Genomic DNA, 17,843 nt, shown 5'->3' on the forward strand with positions numbered 1-17,843 from the left:
TCCTCCATCTCGCGTTGAACCTGGAGTTCCAGCTCACGCATCTCCCGTTCTTGCTTCAGCTGCTCTTCCTTCCACGCCTTCTGCCGAGCGAGTAACTTCTTCCGCGCCGCCATCTGCTTCGCGAAGGCCTTCTCCTTGGCTAGTTGTTCCTCTTCCAACTGCTTCTCAACTGGATCAACGTCGGAACCAACTCCCTGATCGGACCCTCCATCGCTTTTCTTGCCGGACTTCTTACTCCTCTTCTTGTCGGTCGCATCAGGAACTCTCAGCTGCTGAACACTACTAGGGACACACTGTGGGCAAAGCCAATGACTATTGACAATCCCTTGGTCAACACCAGCGCACGAAAAATGTGCCCAGTGTTTACATTTCCCACATTGGACCCAGTCAACGTCCTCAGACATTGACTCCGACATCGAGCAGAACAAACATAGCTCGTTCTTGGAAGGTGAGGAAGCCATCTCGAAGAATCCGATCTAAAATTTTTGATTTTGTTCGGATCAAGTTGACGGCACAAACAATTTCTGTGAATCAGCCCGTTTTATTTCAGGCAGATCAAACTGCAATTTTAAATAATAAATTTTCATTTTAGTATTTACACAAATTCACGACATAACATTTAGGATAAATAAGCCCACTTACAATTTTAGTTTGCCTTCACAATCAGGCTTCCTTTCTTCCTTTCCGAACAATGTCCTTCGCACAAATTCCTACCAAATTATAATTATGTAATATAGTATTTTCTGGTCCACCCTAATCACTAACCACTTACAGTTTTCCGGTGGTACTATCCACTTAACCGGCTGTCGTTTGTGGTCAACGTCTTTCGTCCTTTATCTGTTATAAAATTAACAATCTCACTAATTTTATTTATTTATTCCTAATCTATGTTTTACCTGATAGTCCCGTGGTATGTAGGTTAACTCGTATCGTTCTTGTCTTTCTAACGTCCGAAAGTCTAACCCTCAAGTCGACGTCTCACTAAACGGGGGATATGCAAGTTTTGTTTCGTATGTTCTATTTCTATCCTGTCTATTACTTACAGTTGAAATCTATCCGTTTTGATTATTGTAGAAATCGTCTAACACTTCTCGGCGAACTATTTCGGTACAACTAATCTTCAGGATACTTATTTCCAAAAGCAAATCTTCGCGCTCAAGAATTTTTCGCACCTTTAATTTCCTTTCACTACTTCTGATTTTTGAGTTATTTTTATTTACTTATGCTATCGATCCGATGACAGTCCTACCATCTGTCATCTCTCTTTCTCCTTCTATCTCACCTCTTACTGTCAACGGGCGCTCACATCTCACGTCTCATCGGGGCGGCAGGGCTGCCAGAACAATATCTTTTGATAATTACAATAAGTGTAAATGCCATTCAGCTTCCTCAAAAAATCGCAATAACTCAAAGCTTGTACTGAAAGATGCATGGAAAGCTTTCCAAAACGATTCAGATTCAGATCAGGATCCAATTCGCGTTCAACGCAAACATGCTTCATCGCTGCGTATCCCTAACCCCGTACAATTTATCCAGCCAATTTGTTCCACTTGATGCTTTCGACTACCCCGTGCTGCCCGACGACGACGTGAAACTGTGTCGTTTTCCTAATTGGAGAATAAACAAACATTATAATACCACTTTGGCGAAGACGCTAAGTGTTTGGCGATAGCAACGAAACCGGCAAATTCGGATTGCTGAATCATCGTTCCCAGGGGGCTCGTGGTGGAGCTTGCTTCCTGCTAACTTAAACTCAATTATGTTGATAGGTATAGTATAATACAAATCAGACTTCAAATTTGCACTTCCACTGTGTTGTATACTTTGACTTGGGCATTGAAAACGCCTAAATGTATACTTCTTCCGATATGCTACACCATGATACTATGGGTCAGACAATCAATTTATTACACATTCAAAACACAGGTCATAATAATTGGAAAATATAAGAATAATCGCCTTGAAATGGAAATAACGGCGCCTAACAGTCGTATGATAAGGAAACTATTCAACAATTGGCAGCCTGTGGTGTCAATCAAAAATACAACACAAAACAACACATCATCATTCTTTTCTATTGATCTGGATGAACTCGAACGATCCGCATTTTTTGCGACTCACTTGTCGCATTGCTTTTCAATTTATGTCCCCATTCAATCATGCTCTATCACCATCATACATAGGAACTTCGCTTTCGGGCTGTTACCACAGACAAACAGACGCTGCCAGATTTCCATTGATCACAACCACAACCAGAGGGTCGCGTTTTCTTTCCCGTTTTGAAGTTTCACACTTGACACCAGCGCCATCTGTAGATCTTGTTGCACAGAATTTTGTGTCGGGCAACAAGACCACCAGATGATGATTGTGTGAAGTGAGCAATGGATTTTATTAAAAACCATTCCAAGTGTTACGTCTGTTTGTCTGTGCTGTTACTGTCGCTACTGATCACCCGTAGCGAACCAACAACCATCCATCAGTTGAGGCGCGCAAGCCAATCGGTTAACGTTAAGATCGTGGTCGTCTACATTGGACTGCGATCTTTTGCAGTGGGAAGTAACATACCACTAGGCAGTTTGCAGATCACTTTATCAGCTCTTTTAACCGAGAGCGGCCGAGTTGCCGCAATCAGACGACAGTAGTCCGCTTCGATCAGTCGTCGTGCGTGAACGCTTCCCGTATTGCTGCTGCTCTGCCGGTAGAGCGATCGAGTTTCGTGTTTTCGTCGGATTGGCCAAAGGGTGGAACGCAATGGAAGCAGTGCCGAATTGTTATTGAAAATGTACGTTGAGTGGGTGTGCGTCATGACGATAATTCTCCGATATCCGGCTCAAAACTGTGATTAACTGTTTATTGTTGATTGTTCGACGAATGCTTGTAAAGTGTATACTTTGTAAAGAATGCTATCTAGACATCGTTAATCGATCTAGGGTGTCAATGCTAGTAATGAACCCCTTAGTAGCTGAAATTCATTCTCGACGCCTTTCCGCAATTATATCTCAGGCGGATATACGTTTTGTGGAGTCTAATAACAAGTTCAATGTCTTTAATTCACAGTACACCTATGCAACATACAAAATCATACGATTTTCCCAAAGAAATATACATTTGGAAAACTCTTGTCGTTGAGACCCTCCCGGGGTCCATAATAGGATTGTTTACAAATTTGACGTTGCGTATTATGGACCCTCCATTTGATTCCCATGTAATCCGGCTCGCTGCCGACGTGCCTATTATGGACCCACCTGGAAATGCGTATTATGGACCCTCTTATGTGGTTTCATCTACAAAACTGTTGAAATATCTGTATTTATGCGCCTCAAACCAAATATTTTGCCTGAAACTGCTGACTAACAATGCAATCGAAGTTCCCCCGGTGGATTTTTATAGGAATATGGTTGCTTTGAGTGTTAATTTTATGTTTTTTTTCTGTGAGGGGTGATGAGCGGATCCCTAAGGATCTCGACAACAACGCTGTAAAAAAATAACATTGACTTTTTAGTTTTTCTACAAAAATCATGATAAAAAAGAGTGATTGAATTCTGCCAATAAAAAATTATTTTGCATCCACAGCTTTGTATGTTTGAGAACGACTAACTGCGTTCCCAAAGTTGGGAATTTTTCGGCCTATTTTTGACATAATTTATTAAAGATTGAAACTTCTAAGGCAAACTATTAACGGGACTGAAAAAAGTCGTAATGCTTCCAATGTAATAAATTGGTCAGATGAAGTTAAGTATCTAGGCCTCATGCTAGATAAAAATTTTACTTTCAAAAAACACATTGAGGGCATTCAAGCCAAATTTAACATATATATATATATATATATATATATATATATATATATATGTATATATATATATATATATATATATATATATATATATATATATATATATATATATATATATATATATATATATATATATATATATATATATATATATATATATATATATATATATATATATATATATATATATATATATATATATAAAAAATGTCTGTATCCACTTATTAACATAAAATCGAAACTATGTCTTAAGAACAAGCTTTTGATCTTCAAACAAATCTTCAGGCCAGCCATGTTGTATACTGTACCAATATGGACCAGAAAAAAAGGTCAGCAGAGGATTTGAAATTAAATTTTGAAAATGATTCTGAAGCTTCCTCCCTGGTATAGTACTAATGAGTTACATAGAATATCCAATGTTGAAACATTGGAACAAATGTCGAATAATATTATTAATAATTTTAGACAAAAACCCGTTGCAACTTTTAAAACTCATAGAAACGCAAATTTACAAGCAAAAAGATTGTTGACATCTATTTTAGTTTAAAAGTTATTGATATTTTACTAATAACATTGTTTTTTTTCAAGGCATTTTACTGGAGTTACACCTTTGAAGACCGTTTATGTCTAATGTTTCAATCTTAAGCTCAAAATGCCCACTTTCGCATAAATCTACCTTCTGAACCATAGTGCATTGTTTAGTATTTTCGTCAGAATATTGGAACTCTACTTGGCTTCTAAGCATGAGACAACTTTTTAAAATCGATTTCCATACCATTCCCGAGCGCCAAAAAAGTAAACCTGATCTATCGGCAGACGATATGTAGATAACAATAGTGTTGATGGGAGGCTAACTCCAGCAGATCGAGATTATCGGAGATACCGTGTGAAAATATCAGTTAATTTATTAAACCTCAACGAGTGCAAACAATAACCTTCACAGACAGTTAATAAAACACTAACAGAACAGCCTCCGCATATCACTCGAAATTGAAAAGGTCGATTGCATTTGGCTCATGACCGAACAGAAACATGCTGGTGCTGAGCTGAACTTGTTCTCAACCGCGATCAGTGCGCATACAAATTGAGACCCGGTGAAACGGGTTGATAAGTTGCAGTGCCAAGATCAGATGTGCACGCCATGTTCCAAGAATGTGTGAAAAGGTGCCGATGACACTTGTGCAGAACTTATCAGCACCTGCCGTTGCCACTTATGGTGGAGCAACTTCAGAGCGGAGGGAACGATGAGCATAACAATTTCAAAAAAAAAGTTACATTCGCTGCTGATAGTGGTAAACAACTTTCTCGTTGAGGCCTACACTCCCGATCAAAATTTTGGGATCACCCTTTAAAAGCATTCAAAAACGCAGGTGAGATTACACGTCTAATTGCAAATCTGTATTGACTGTTTAACGAGAAACTTGCGACGATCGATGCGCCACCATAATTCATATAACGGAGGGTATTAGAACTAAGTTGGATCTGATGATTTCACAATTTGGAAGTAAACATCACCTCCAGACACTAGCGATTTTGCGGCGGGATGTTGACGTTTGATCACGAATGGCTTCGTAGATATTTTATGTATCTTGAAAAAGTTTGGGATCACCTGAGACGCATGCAAATCATTTTTGTCAATATATCTGCCTTTTTTTAACCGATTCCAATAGTCTATAGGTTACCTATTTAAACGTTAATAACTAGATATATTTTTCAGGGTAACTTTCAAAAAATGTCACAAAGTTAAGTAAAAATTTTGTAAACGAAATTCAGATAATGTTTTTGTCGAAATAACTACGAATTAAGATTAATTCATTGCCTCATTCCATTCCATAGATAGATGGCTCATTCCATAGATAATTCCAATTACGTGTGTAATCCCAGAAATATGGGCAAATCACATTTGTATGTTTTTGAGGGGCGAACACAAACTTTTGCACGGGAGTGTTTATTTGCTACCGTTTTCTACTGACGGTCATTATTATTGGTCCATTGGGTAATGTTATTTGTTTGTTTAACTAAAGCAGGTTTCCAAACATTCACGTATGCTGGCGAGCTCTTGCTGAATGCTAAGCATGTGATGTGGATACGTGAGATTGGCACGCGACAATCCTCGAACAAACCGAACGAAGAATTCGTGCAGAACTTGTATTTGGGATCTGGATTGACATTTTTAAATTACTTCAAATTTTGAAATGGATCATTTCAACCTTCAGTAAAAAATTGAAAAAACGCACGTAATTATATTTAAAAATATTAGATGAAACATGCGAAAATTGTGCGATTCCTGCACATGTAAGGTCGTCATAGAAGGTATTTGAGCTTCAATCAGTCGGCGTTAAGTCAGAGTGGACCAAGTACAAAACTTGGGAAAAACGGATTATTATATCATATCATTAGTTGCAAAATTACCTAAGCTCCATTTCACTTTGATCAGATTTTAAGAATATTGTAAACTGCAATAGATGTGATAACAAATTTACTATGGATGATCAGCAATACCGACAAAAGTATGCAATTAGAGTGAACCAAGTGCTTTTTACCATAAGAACAAAAACGGTCAGTGCAAGGAATGCAATGCAAGAAAATGGAAGACATTTCAAGTGACTTCTCAGATTTTTCGACATGGAATGATTCTTCTTCTCATCCATCAATATAAAGTTATTAATATTGCATAATTCCATGCATCTGATTTAGATTTCTGATCATTCACCATAGGGGTCATACAAAAATTATGTCACGTTCCAAGGGGGGGGGGGTCAAGCCGAATGTGACATGCCTTACAAAATTTTCGTAGAACTCATACGAAAAGCGTTACACGTGGGGGAGGGGGTCGAAAAAGTTGAAATTTAGCTTGACATAATTTGTGTACCATCCCATATTTGGATAATTGATAAGAAATTTCAACAATTTTTGTACAGACAGAGCGGATCAAGTGTCAAAACCCAATGAACTGATTGATTATTATTGCATTTTCTTAAGTCGATTCCAGAGTCCGATACAAGTTTTTGGTCTGTATGGAATATCCTAGAACCTGCTTATTGGACCAGTTTATTTTGACCGGTATACAAGATTTTCACTTGATTCACTCTGATAAAACGTGTATTTGAATATTTCTGGTCTTTAAGGCCTTGAACTAGCGAAACTTTAATTTTCAAGCTTTCGTAAATTTACTGGTTTCGGAATTGAAGATATGGATACTTGAAGAACTTACAATACTGATGTAAAAGGATGTTGGTATTCTGTTTATCTTAAAGATATGAGCCCAGCTTGACTATGCAAACAAAAAATGATTGTTATTTTACAAGAAATTGTTCAGTCAGAGTGAATTAATTCAGTGAACGGTGTTCTTTAGTTCAGTCAGAGTGGACCAAGTGTCCTTAGTACATAAAAAATCGTTTAACTAGAGGTTTGGAATATGTTTTTCCATAATTATCACTTCGTATTATATCGTTTGGAAGTAACACAAAGATGTGTGGAAATATAGAACTGAATTGATCACGAGCTTAAAAAATGCAAGTGTTTAGACTTTAAGCAATATTTTTTTTGAAAATATGAACAATGTCACTTGTTTCACTCTGACTTGATGCCGACCAATTGAGAAAAACACGGCCATAAGATTATATTCAATCCCATGTGACGTAAGAACCGTATTTTACTCCAAAACCAATTTTAACCCGCGATAACTTGTATGTAGTTAGGTATTTTCATACTATTTTTTTACATGTTATGAGAGAAAAAAACATTTTTTTTTAATCTGCCCTGGCTGTAGACGATCAACTGGATGTGGAAATATTAAACTATGGGCATTTTCCATGTATTTGACTGTTTTTTCATGCCTATGAATTTTGTTGCTCAGATTTGGTTTGATTTGATTTAGTTTTGGTCGGTTTGATTTAAAAAAAAAACTAGTTGTTTAGACAACCTTTTAAAAACGGCATATGCAATAATGAATTTTATAACTAATGATGTTTAGGCGACTTATGTGATTAACGTTGTGAAGCCCATTATGAATGTTAGAACTTACAAAGCTGAACAATTTAATAAGCCTGAAATGAAAAAATATGAAAATGTGCAGCTTAATGTTTAACGATCTTGAACTGACTTCAACTATGACAATAAGATATCTAAATGAATTTTTATTAGGTTTTTCATCTAATATTTCGAAATTCGCGGCATGAAAACGACAAAATTGACTTGATTATGAAATTTTCCGACTTATATTTTAATTCGAACAACTGAGCGAGGTTTTGTAGCGAAATATTTCTGTATAGAGTTTTTAGTAATGTGTTTAAAAGGGTCAACCGCAAATTCAGCACTTATATTCATAAATTTGATAAAATCGTGTAAGCTTCAAATATATTCTGTCGAAGAAACTTGGATTTCTTTAACTCAAAGGATTGGAATTTTGCAGCTAAGACTGTCCCATAGAAAATGTATGGAGACATTTTGGACGACAGAATATGTTTTACAAAATTTCGTAAAAAAATATGCGAGGTACATGAAATTTCAATATAATCAAAATTTTGACACCGTGTGTATAAAACTAAAGAACAAAACAGTGGTCCTCAATGAAAATTCGATCGATTGGCCGAAACCAATGGGTCACTAATTATTGATCAAATTTTCAGCGTGATCGGTTGTTTTGTTCTTTAATGTTCTTTAAAAAATTTAAGCAAAATGTTGAGATATTTCCAGACATCGGTACAAATCTTTAAATCTGTCGCGGGGCACGATCTGACGACCGCTGTTCTAGGCTATTATAGCCTAAGGAATTTTACTGTTGTAAGGTTGTCAAATTACAAATTGAAAATGAAACTGCGAAAAGAAAGACTCCCTATTTGCTAGATGGGCGCTTCAACCTACAAGCCCCATGTTCTCATTTCGTAGTCTAAACCTCCTTCGGATGTATGAGATGTACATTGTACATTTGACACATACATCGTCGGATATATATGGCCTATTCTCTCGAAACCGTATTGTTCTTAATGGGGAATCGCGAATAAATAATAAAAATGGTCTATTTTATTATAAAGATAATCATTTATTGCATTAAACTTAATATATTTCAAAATGGATACTTTTAGAGAAATTATCATGATAATCATTATTGTTTAGAATGACTTCAAGATTACACAGTGTAACAAAAATTACACTTTTGCGTGTCTCAAGGATTAAATTATGTGTCTCTAGTTGATTTGGGGCTGCTAAATCTAATGACTTTTTCAGAAATGTCCCTGCACGTTACAATTTTTAGCTACAGGTCGACAAAGTTGTATAAAACACTAGTTTCATTGATGTTTACATGAAATTTTAAGTATGATTTAACAAACTTTTTTGTAAGCTAATCCAGCAAACATGCAAAATAGGACTTCAACAACCTATCCTTAAAAGTTTTTTTTTGATAATAAAATAAAATTTTGAAAATGTATCAAAAGTTGTTCTTTATTAAAAATTTCTCCATCCTGAAACTTTGTCCCAAACATCCTATCAAGATTCTATGATGAAATTTTTCAAAAATATTAGAAATGCGGTTTTTGTTTTGATTTTGAATATTTCATAACAATTTTTTTGTATTTTTAAACAACAACAAATAAACAATCTAAATATTGAAATATTTGATTATTTCCCCGATTTACCCTATACTTATCGAACAGAACGCGTTGCGGTTGAAAATACTATATCAGAGGGTTAAATTAAATACACAACGCCACTTGATTTGTGCAGACTAAATTCGCATCTATTTCGAACGGTTTGTGTTTTCAATTTTACCATGGCACCTTTCCGATAGTAAAAATGCCTATATCATGGTTAAAAACTTGCAGCAGGCCAGAATTGAACCGAGGATTTGGCGATTGTCATGGATTGAGATGGAACAAAACGCAAATAAAAAGCGTGTATCATAGCTCAATCTTGGTTGGAATAGTAAATTTAAAAACTTGTTCATGGTTTTCATTACTGCAATGCTTGTTTCAGTGAACCTTAATGTTTAAATACGGGTCAATTTCAAATATTTCAAAATTACACCCATATTTTTGAGCTGAACATGATTTACAAAACCAGTATTGCACCAATCAATTTCAATTAAATGCAATGCTGATTTTGTTCAAATATATTGGAATAGACAATAGACACGATCATTGACCGGAAATAATCAACTCTTGATGTGGCATTATTGTACAGTTTATACAGTTTTCTTGCGAGATGGACAAAATATACTTGCAGTACCCACAATACATCAATGTGATGAATATTCCATCAATTCTTAATGAGGATTATGATGAGTATAACAAAGTCTTGGGAATTTGAATGGGTATTTATCTTGCGGTTATGTTTGGCTTCGGCTAAACTATTACAATCTATTACAATCGATAAACACCACTGCATGTTTTACAAATGTAATATGCTATTATCATACACATCCAAGCGTTTAATAACCTAGCAGCATGTGTGATTTTCCTAATTAGATAACAAAATGAACACGCACTTGTTCTGTACAACATTTGGGATCCACTGTTAAAGCCATACATATTTATTTTGACATTCACCGAAGTAGTGATTCAACGAATAAAAGAGCTCAGATCCATAGACTTGGACCGTTTTGACATGAACTGTAGCATAATAAGTCCACGGATAAACAGACATAGAACAAAATCCACCGCTCATTTCACTCCATTATCACTACGGAACACGTTTTCGTCTCAAGCACCAAAATATCGCTATTTGCCAAATTAAAGGTCGCTAAATTCATTGCCGTTTTCAAAATTTCCATAACAGGTCTAGTTTTTGAGATATTGAGTGAAAATACAAAATTTGACTATTTCAGTCAACTTGCATACAAGTTTGCCAGATTATGTGGCAATTTATTCGCAGACTTTAAACTTCATGTGCATAACAATTATTATCAACTAAGTTCATAATACTGTTGATGCTCAAAAGTTATTTTTTGATGATTTCGAAAAGTATTGTATTAATCCATATCAGAGAATCGAAGAATTTTGTTTGGAAACTGTAAGCATGTTAGAAAAATCGATTTAATCTGAATTTGATCGTGCGATTTCAACCGAATTGTATTTAAAATGAAAGTTAAAGTCATATTTTGCATGCTTAGTGGATAATGGAACATTTCTGAGAACGGCTTAAGATGCAGCAATCCCAAATCTACTAGAGACACGTAATTTGATCCTTGAGACAAGCAAAAATGTCATTTTTGTTATGCTGTGTTACCTTATTATGCATCCGGTTTAAATCAAGACCCACATTTATTTAACATTATTGTTTTCTCGGTCCCCGAGCGTCACAACTAATTCATAAAAATCGTGAGAATTAGGGTTCCTAGTACCGACCCCTTTTGACTAGTACCGGTTCTACGGTACTCTAACACTCAGTACCGGTAGTACCGGTAAAATACCGCTACTGGAAGATTTTCTTAGCAATAAATATAAAGCATACAGTGTCAGACAAAAAATCACATTTTTTTCTAGGTCGTCAATTAAAACATGTTTGTTGAAGCTGAATGAATAATATTTTGTACATTAAAACACTAACATAAAATGGTCCTAATATAGTAATGAGTAGACCTTTCAAACTCATGAAATAAACTAATACATGAGTTTAAATACAAGTTTTGTCTGGTATGGTGGACACCATTCATTCAAATCTATCCTTTTACCATCCACAGTTGTCCGTTTTATAGGATATTCGAAAAAGTTGCAGATGTCATGTGTAATATTTTATGTGAGTCGAAAAATCGTTCATAATCAACGGTTTATAGACGATTTTCATGTTATCACCTTGCTTTTCATTCAAAAAGTTTGATTTAAAAATGCAAAGCATGTTCCAAGTTCAATGTTTAACTGCCATACGTGTGCGTATTGCAGTAACAAAGTTTTCAGACATTAATTTTCTGGGCCTATCCAAAAGTTGCTCAAAGTTTTGTCCATGCATCGTGAAGTGTTAATAAATATTTCGCTTTTAACTTGAGAGACTCGTAATTCAAATATAAGTAAGAACAATTTTTATCAATCTTTGTACCATAATTGAAGCACCTTTAATGCTTCAGTATTGTAAGATTGTGTCCGTCCATCCGTCTCCGTTGCCAGCAACCTAATTCTCCTTTGTTATTATCCCAACTGTCAGTCTGACGCACAGTCAAGGTTTATACCATTTAAAGGTGTACATGTTCAGGTGAGAATGAGAAACACCACAAGGTACATCCTTAGAGGTACGACCTCTTTCCCAAGATCGATAATATTAACTTCAATATACTACAATCTCCCCTTTTCAATAAAAATGCAAACAAGCTTACTGAACAAGGACTTAGATAGAAATGTATGTACCTCACTTATTTTGAATCTGGCATTCAAATATTCTCTTGTTTTATAGCAGTCTCTGAGTTATTACAAATCCACAAACAAAGTTTAGTCACTGTTACCTCCTTTGATTTTGTTGAAATGATTGAAGCCTCCTAAATTTCAAAAGGCTATCATTATCTGAACATTTATATCGGTTTATCGACGCTCTATCCATATTATAGGTAATGAAGCACCGATTACCCCTAACTGTGAATTGTTACAGTCTCTACCATTGTTTGAACTATAAACTATGCATTATGAACAAGTTCATTTGGTTATTCACTATATGCATTTATCTAATAATAACGACATAACCTTGTAGTACTAGCTCACTAAGTCTGTAGTCTACTCTAATACTCTTCCTTGTTTGTTTTTCAAAAACATAATATTTAGGATCCATAAACTTCACACAATATTCCAAGCGCATACTTCTTAGTACAAAACTATACAAAATATATGATTCATCGCTTTTCTAGTGAACTGACTGTCAATAGATGCAGAACCACTTAGAAGATTATAGGCCATGGTGTAATATTGACTTGTGAATATCAAAACAATCTAACAATATTACTTGAACTAACTTACTCAAGATTTTCATATGTCATTTTAACAACACGCATCTTCACATAAATATGTAACTTTAAAAATGTTTTTAAAGTCTACTGCTACAAAAATCTGTGTAACATCCTTAAGTCCTGACACGCTTCAATAAATCCATTCTTCGTGACGAATGCTAAAAAAGATTGAACACTGTTCATTATTAAGTTGAGGAGTTCAACAATACTTTTTATCTTCTACTGCATTTGATTATACTTCAGCATATTGAATCTTGCTCATCAAGCTATCAAGCCATCATTTACAAATACTTTAAGCACTTAGTGACGTTTAAATGCCATATATAACTTTGTGTTTCATTGTGCATCGAAGTCATCGCTCTAATGTCGCTCAACCGTCACGTCGCTAGACTAGCGATCATTTTGTAGTTTAGTGCTCCAGCGACGTGTTTCTTTTTCTTCTTCTTCTTGGTATTAACGTGGGACAGAGCCGGCTAATCAGCGTAGTGTTCTAAGAGCACTTCCGCAGTTATTAACTGAGAGCTTTCTTCGCCTAAGTTGCCATTTTTGCATTCGTATATCGTGCGGCAAGTACGATGATACTCTATGCACAGGGAAGCCAAAGAAATTTCTATTACGAAAAGATCCTGGACCAACCGGGAATCGAACCCAGACACCTTCAGCATGGCTTTGTTTAGTAGCCGCGGATTCTAACCACTCGGCTAAGGAAGGCCCGTATTTAAATTGCCTGTTTTGCAGGAGCACGTCTGCAATCCTCTATCTGTAGTTCACCATTTTGTTTACACAAAGGTTACTGAAACATTCGAACTAAATAAATACTTCAAGCTGTTACTTGTTGGTAACTACTCTGTAAACTAATGTAAATTCTGCATGTATTCATCTTGAAATAAATTTCATCAACGCATGTTCAGTCTTATTTCACGCTAATTAGCCAGTTTTTTTTTGTTTGCAACACTATTTCGTTCCACCAATCAAATCCAATGCGAAGGTGAGCCGCTCATAGTTATGGACAACTAAACAAGACAACGTACCAACCATGCATTCACTGGTATAGACCCCACTCCTCATGCTGGAACACGTCTACTATGTATTTCAGTATTATTATCCAATTCAAAACTTGGAATAAATGTTCCAAAAACAGACAATGATCTCCCATGAAAGCAGATGACTTCTGGCTATCCTGCACATCCCAACACTGCTTCAAATCCTGCACCTTGTTCCTAGTTGTTCTTCAAGTATCAAAAATCCATTAAATCAGTCATTCTATCCATGTTCCATTTTCTAGGCTTCTTAGAGAGCGATATTATATATATATATTCCGGTTGGCTTGAATCTAAAATTCAGAAACGAGTGTTCAACGCTATTCTCAGTATTGTATTTAAAATTAATCTTATCGTAATTTTCGTAGCATATATGACAATCCATGGACATGTTCCGTCAATTTCAAACATGAGACGTTATGCATAAGAACTAAAATCCTAAATCTGCTTCGACTCTTCCACGTGGAGCCCATTTTACTCATGTAATAGAAATCTCCTGATTTTCTGCAGTCAGAAGTTATCTCACGAGAAGACCAAAAAATATAATCCAATTATTCAGCTTTATCATCAAGCACCCCCACCAAGATTCTCAATAAATCTTTGTCCAGCCAACGATTCAAACCGAATCGGTATCGATCCTTATCGAAGATTACTGACTGGTTGACCGGACCATACTTCCTATTTTCTTTATAGTTAACTAATTTCATCTATTTCTTCACGCCTTTTAGCGAAAGTTTATTTGCTTCACCTGACGGTTTACCCCCTTTTCCGGATTCAACAATCCAACTAAGCCAGCGCCTGTTTATATACTTAGTTTTATTGTCCTCAGTTATTAACTGAGAGGTTTCACAGCCATTTAACCATTTTTTTTTCTTGGCATGCATGAAAGTACTCTTATACCCAGAGATAAACCCAACTTTTGGAATTCTCTCTTTAGGGACAACTCTAAAAGACCTTCGATTGGCGAGTTTCGAACCCGCATGAATAACTACGCGTTTACCGTTACAGCAATGTGGGCTGTTGAATTACCGTCATTGTTGGGTACTACCAATTTCTAACGTCAACAGTAGCACAAAGATACAACTACCGTATTACACCGATCAGCATATCTAAACTGACTACACAGGCTCTTCCATCCATGAAGACCAAAAGAACTATTAAACCTTCAAAATCTACCTATGGATGTAGTGAAGGTTGACCGAAATTCCTGCCCAAATCAACTATTCCATATCATTTTAAAATTACTAAAACACATACTTTTAACTAACTATAATAATTTAGTATCAAGGAACCTCTCTTCTTCTCATCGCATGGATTATCGAAATACGTTGGATCGTAGTGTTTTCCTATCATCATCGAAGCGTCCGTCATTAGTTTATCAGGAGAGCCATACTTATTGGGAGTAGGAAATATATTGAGTACGCTTCACATCGCCGACGCTCCAGAAACTACTCAGTCAACAATCGCTACTTGCCCTCTCTTCTATCACAACACGATCAGAAAATAGGAAGGACACGTAACAGACGAAAAAAACTAGATAATTTTGAAGCCTGTGTGTTTTCGAATTCGGACTTGTTTGGATCAAGTAAACAATCCAATCATCAGAACTAGTCGTTCAAAGACAACCTTTGAATAAGCAATCTGTCCACATACTCATTCCTTTCCGTCATTTCAGCTCGACGTGTAATTGCTATAAACTAACAATGAGCCCAGTATTAATTAATCAGTTCCACTACTCCGCGCTTGCAACTTCTTTTTTTTTTTTCTAGCCAACCGACACCCTTTGAAATCAGCTGAAGATTTACGTCTGCTTATTTCTGGTAGCCTTAACACGGACCGCCAGGGAGCCTGTGGCCACAACCTACGGCTTTACTTCCTTCTCGAAAAAAAGACAAGTTCGCGTTGACGGGAATGGATACCCGATCGACCGGATTGAGAAGTAATCACGTTCACCACTACATCTCCAACACCGCTAGTTCAAACTCATTCAAACTCAGACAATACCACCACTATTGTGCATTGTAATTCTCATTATACGCGCCAGCTCTAAACCGTTCTTTGCATTGTCTCTATTAAGAATAACTGTGTTCTTTTCTGCTTCATTTCATCGTTGTTTTGAAATCCCTTCCATAGACAGCAAATTGCACACGGATCATTTCTCACAACTTGAAATCCTGCTGATTCCGGTCAAAAAATGGCATTTCCATATGCTAAACATTTACTCCGGAGAATTCTATCAATTCTCGCAATTTACACAGGGGAAACCTGACCGTTTCCGCCATCGCCATGATAAGCAATCTGCTTCTCTCGAACTTTGCCGCCAGGAGAATTCTATCAATTCTCGCTTTTCTTTCTAGGGAAATCCTATTGATTTCCGCCGACGCCATGAGAATCACTCCGATTCTCGTAAAGTTCAATCCCGAAGAATTCTTCTTAATTCTCGCGTAACTCCAGAAGAATTTCTCTGCCCTCTAGCACTGAATAATATCAGATTTGCAAAAATTCCACCAATCCTTCAATTCCATCTGGTGAATCCAACACAACCAGTAAAATTTCGGCCGACTGTATATTTACCTCGTTTTTTTTTCTCCTCGTCGCCAGCTGTAAGATTGTGTCCGTCCATCCGTCTCCGTTGCCAGCAACCTAATTCTCCTTTGTTATTATCCCAACTGTCAGTCTGACGCACAGTCAAGGTTTATACCATTTAAAGGTGTACATGTTCAGGTGAGAATGAGAAACACCACAAGGTACATCCTTAGAGGTACGACCTCTTTCCCAAGATCGATAATATTAACTTCAATATACTACAAGTATCCTGAAACCTAGTTGTCCAGAAAACTTAATATTCACCATCATTTGTATTTGATAATCGATAATTCGTGCTTTTAACATTTTTATCCATGGAGATAAACCATCTTTAGTGCTGAAAAGATAACGTTCCTTGATCGTCCTAAAAAGTTCGATATCAACAAACTTGACCAAATCTGCGTTCAATTTATTGTGAAAATTTAATTGATTCAAACGATTATTACATTTTTCATCAGTACCGAAAGTACCGGTATTTCCGTACTATAAATTGGCCGGTAATACCGGTACTTTCGGTACCGGTACTCACGGTACCAAAACCCTAGTGAGAATGCAGCGCCACACTAAAAAACTGATTTCAAAATGCAACGAGTTGAGACGCGCCGCGAGTCTCACTGGCGCGATCCGGTTTGGTGGCGGTGCGACAATATGGTGATCATGTTTCACGAAATCCTGTTGTGTGCAACAAGGCCTGCAAAAGGCGCTAGTGTGAAACGTCAAACACGAGGTTTCGAGGTTTGCAATTGTTTGAATTGATCGTTGAATGAGTGGTTGATGGAAGTTTCGTTAATTTTACGTCTGATTATATCTGATAATATGTTCCTATAATACGCAAATGCATTAGGAAATGTTTAAAAACTATGCCCGTATACCGTTCATTTTTCACTGATTGGAATATGTACACACATATACAAAAACTGTCTTCTACAAAGGCCCTTTGTTTGATTTTGTTAAAAATTATAATGGTCTTCTTCTTTCTGGCGTTACGTCCCAACTGGAGCATAGCCTGCTTCTCAGATTAGTGTTCTTATGACCACTTCCACAGTTATTAACTGAGAGCTTTCTTTGCCGATTGACCATTTTTGCATGTGTATATCGTGTGGCAGGTACGAAGATACTTGTATGCCCTGGGAATCGAGAAAATTTCCTTTACGAAAAGATCCTCGACCAGTGGGATTCGAACCCACGACCCTCAGCATGGTCATGCTGAATAGCTGCGCGTTTACCGCTACGGCTATCTGGGCCCCAGTATTATAATGGTCCACATTGTCATTTAAATGAAATAGACAACATTCTTATTTATAGAAATAATTGTGTACCTGCTTCAGCAATGTTAAATAATTACCAGAGTCGATGACATATTGCACCATCTAAACGGTAAATCAGAGGATGTATCGATTGCACAAAATTACTCATAAATCTGAATTGATAGTCCATTATTTTCTATTACGAGTGGAATTACCCAACAATAGTACAACACCAATTAGTTTGCAGT

At 36.4% G+C, this 17,843-nt stretch overlaps 1 protein-coding gene across 2 annotated transcripts in view; it reads left to right on the plus strand.

Annotated features, from left to right (window-relative positions):
* Nucleotides 1–2,467: 2,467 nt before the first annotated feature.
* The window catches only part of LOC5572364 (sialin), a 42,107-nt gene continuing 26,731 nt past the window's right edge, over nucleotides 2,468–17,843 (plus strand). Inside the window, exon 1 of one of the 2 annotated variants that reach the window (XM_021851421.1) lies at nucleotides 2,468–2,782. The gene's annotated coding sequence lies outside the window, so the exon portion shown is untranslated. Of the gene's footprint in view, nucleotides 2,783–4,718; nucleotides 5,164–17,843 lie in introns of those variants that run through there. The other variant, XM_021851423.1, reaches the window with a different exon arrangement.

This window comes from Aedes aegypti, chromosome 3 (genome assembly GCF_002204515.2).
Source record: "Aedes aegypti strain LVP_AGWG chromosome 3, AaegL5.0 Primary Assembly, whole genome shotgun sequence".
Lineage (NCBI taxonomy): Eukaryota > Metazoa > Arthropoda > Insecta > Diptera > Culicidae > Aedes > Aedes aegypti.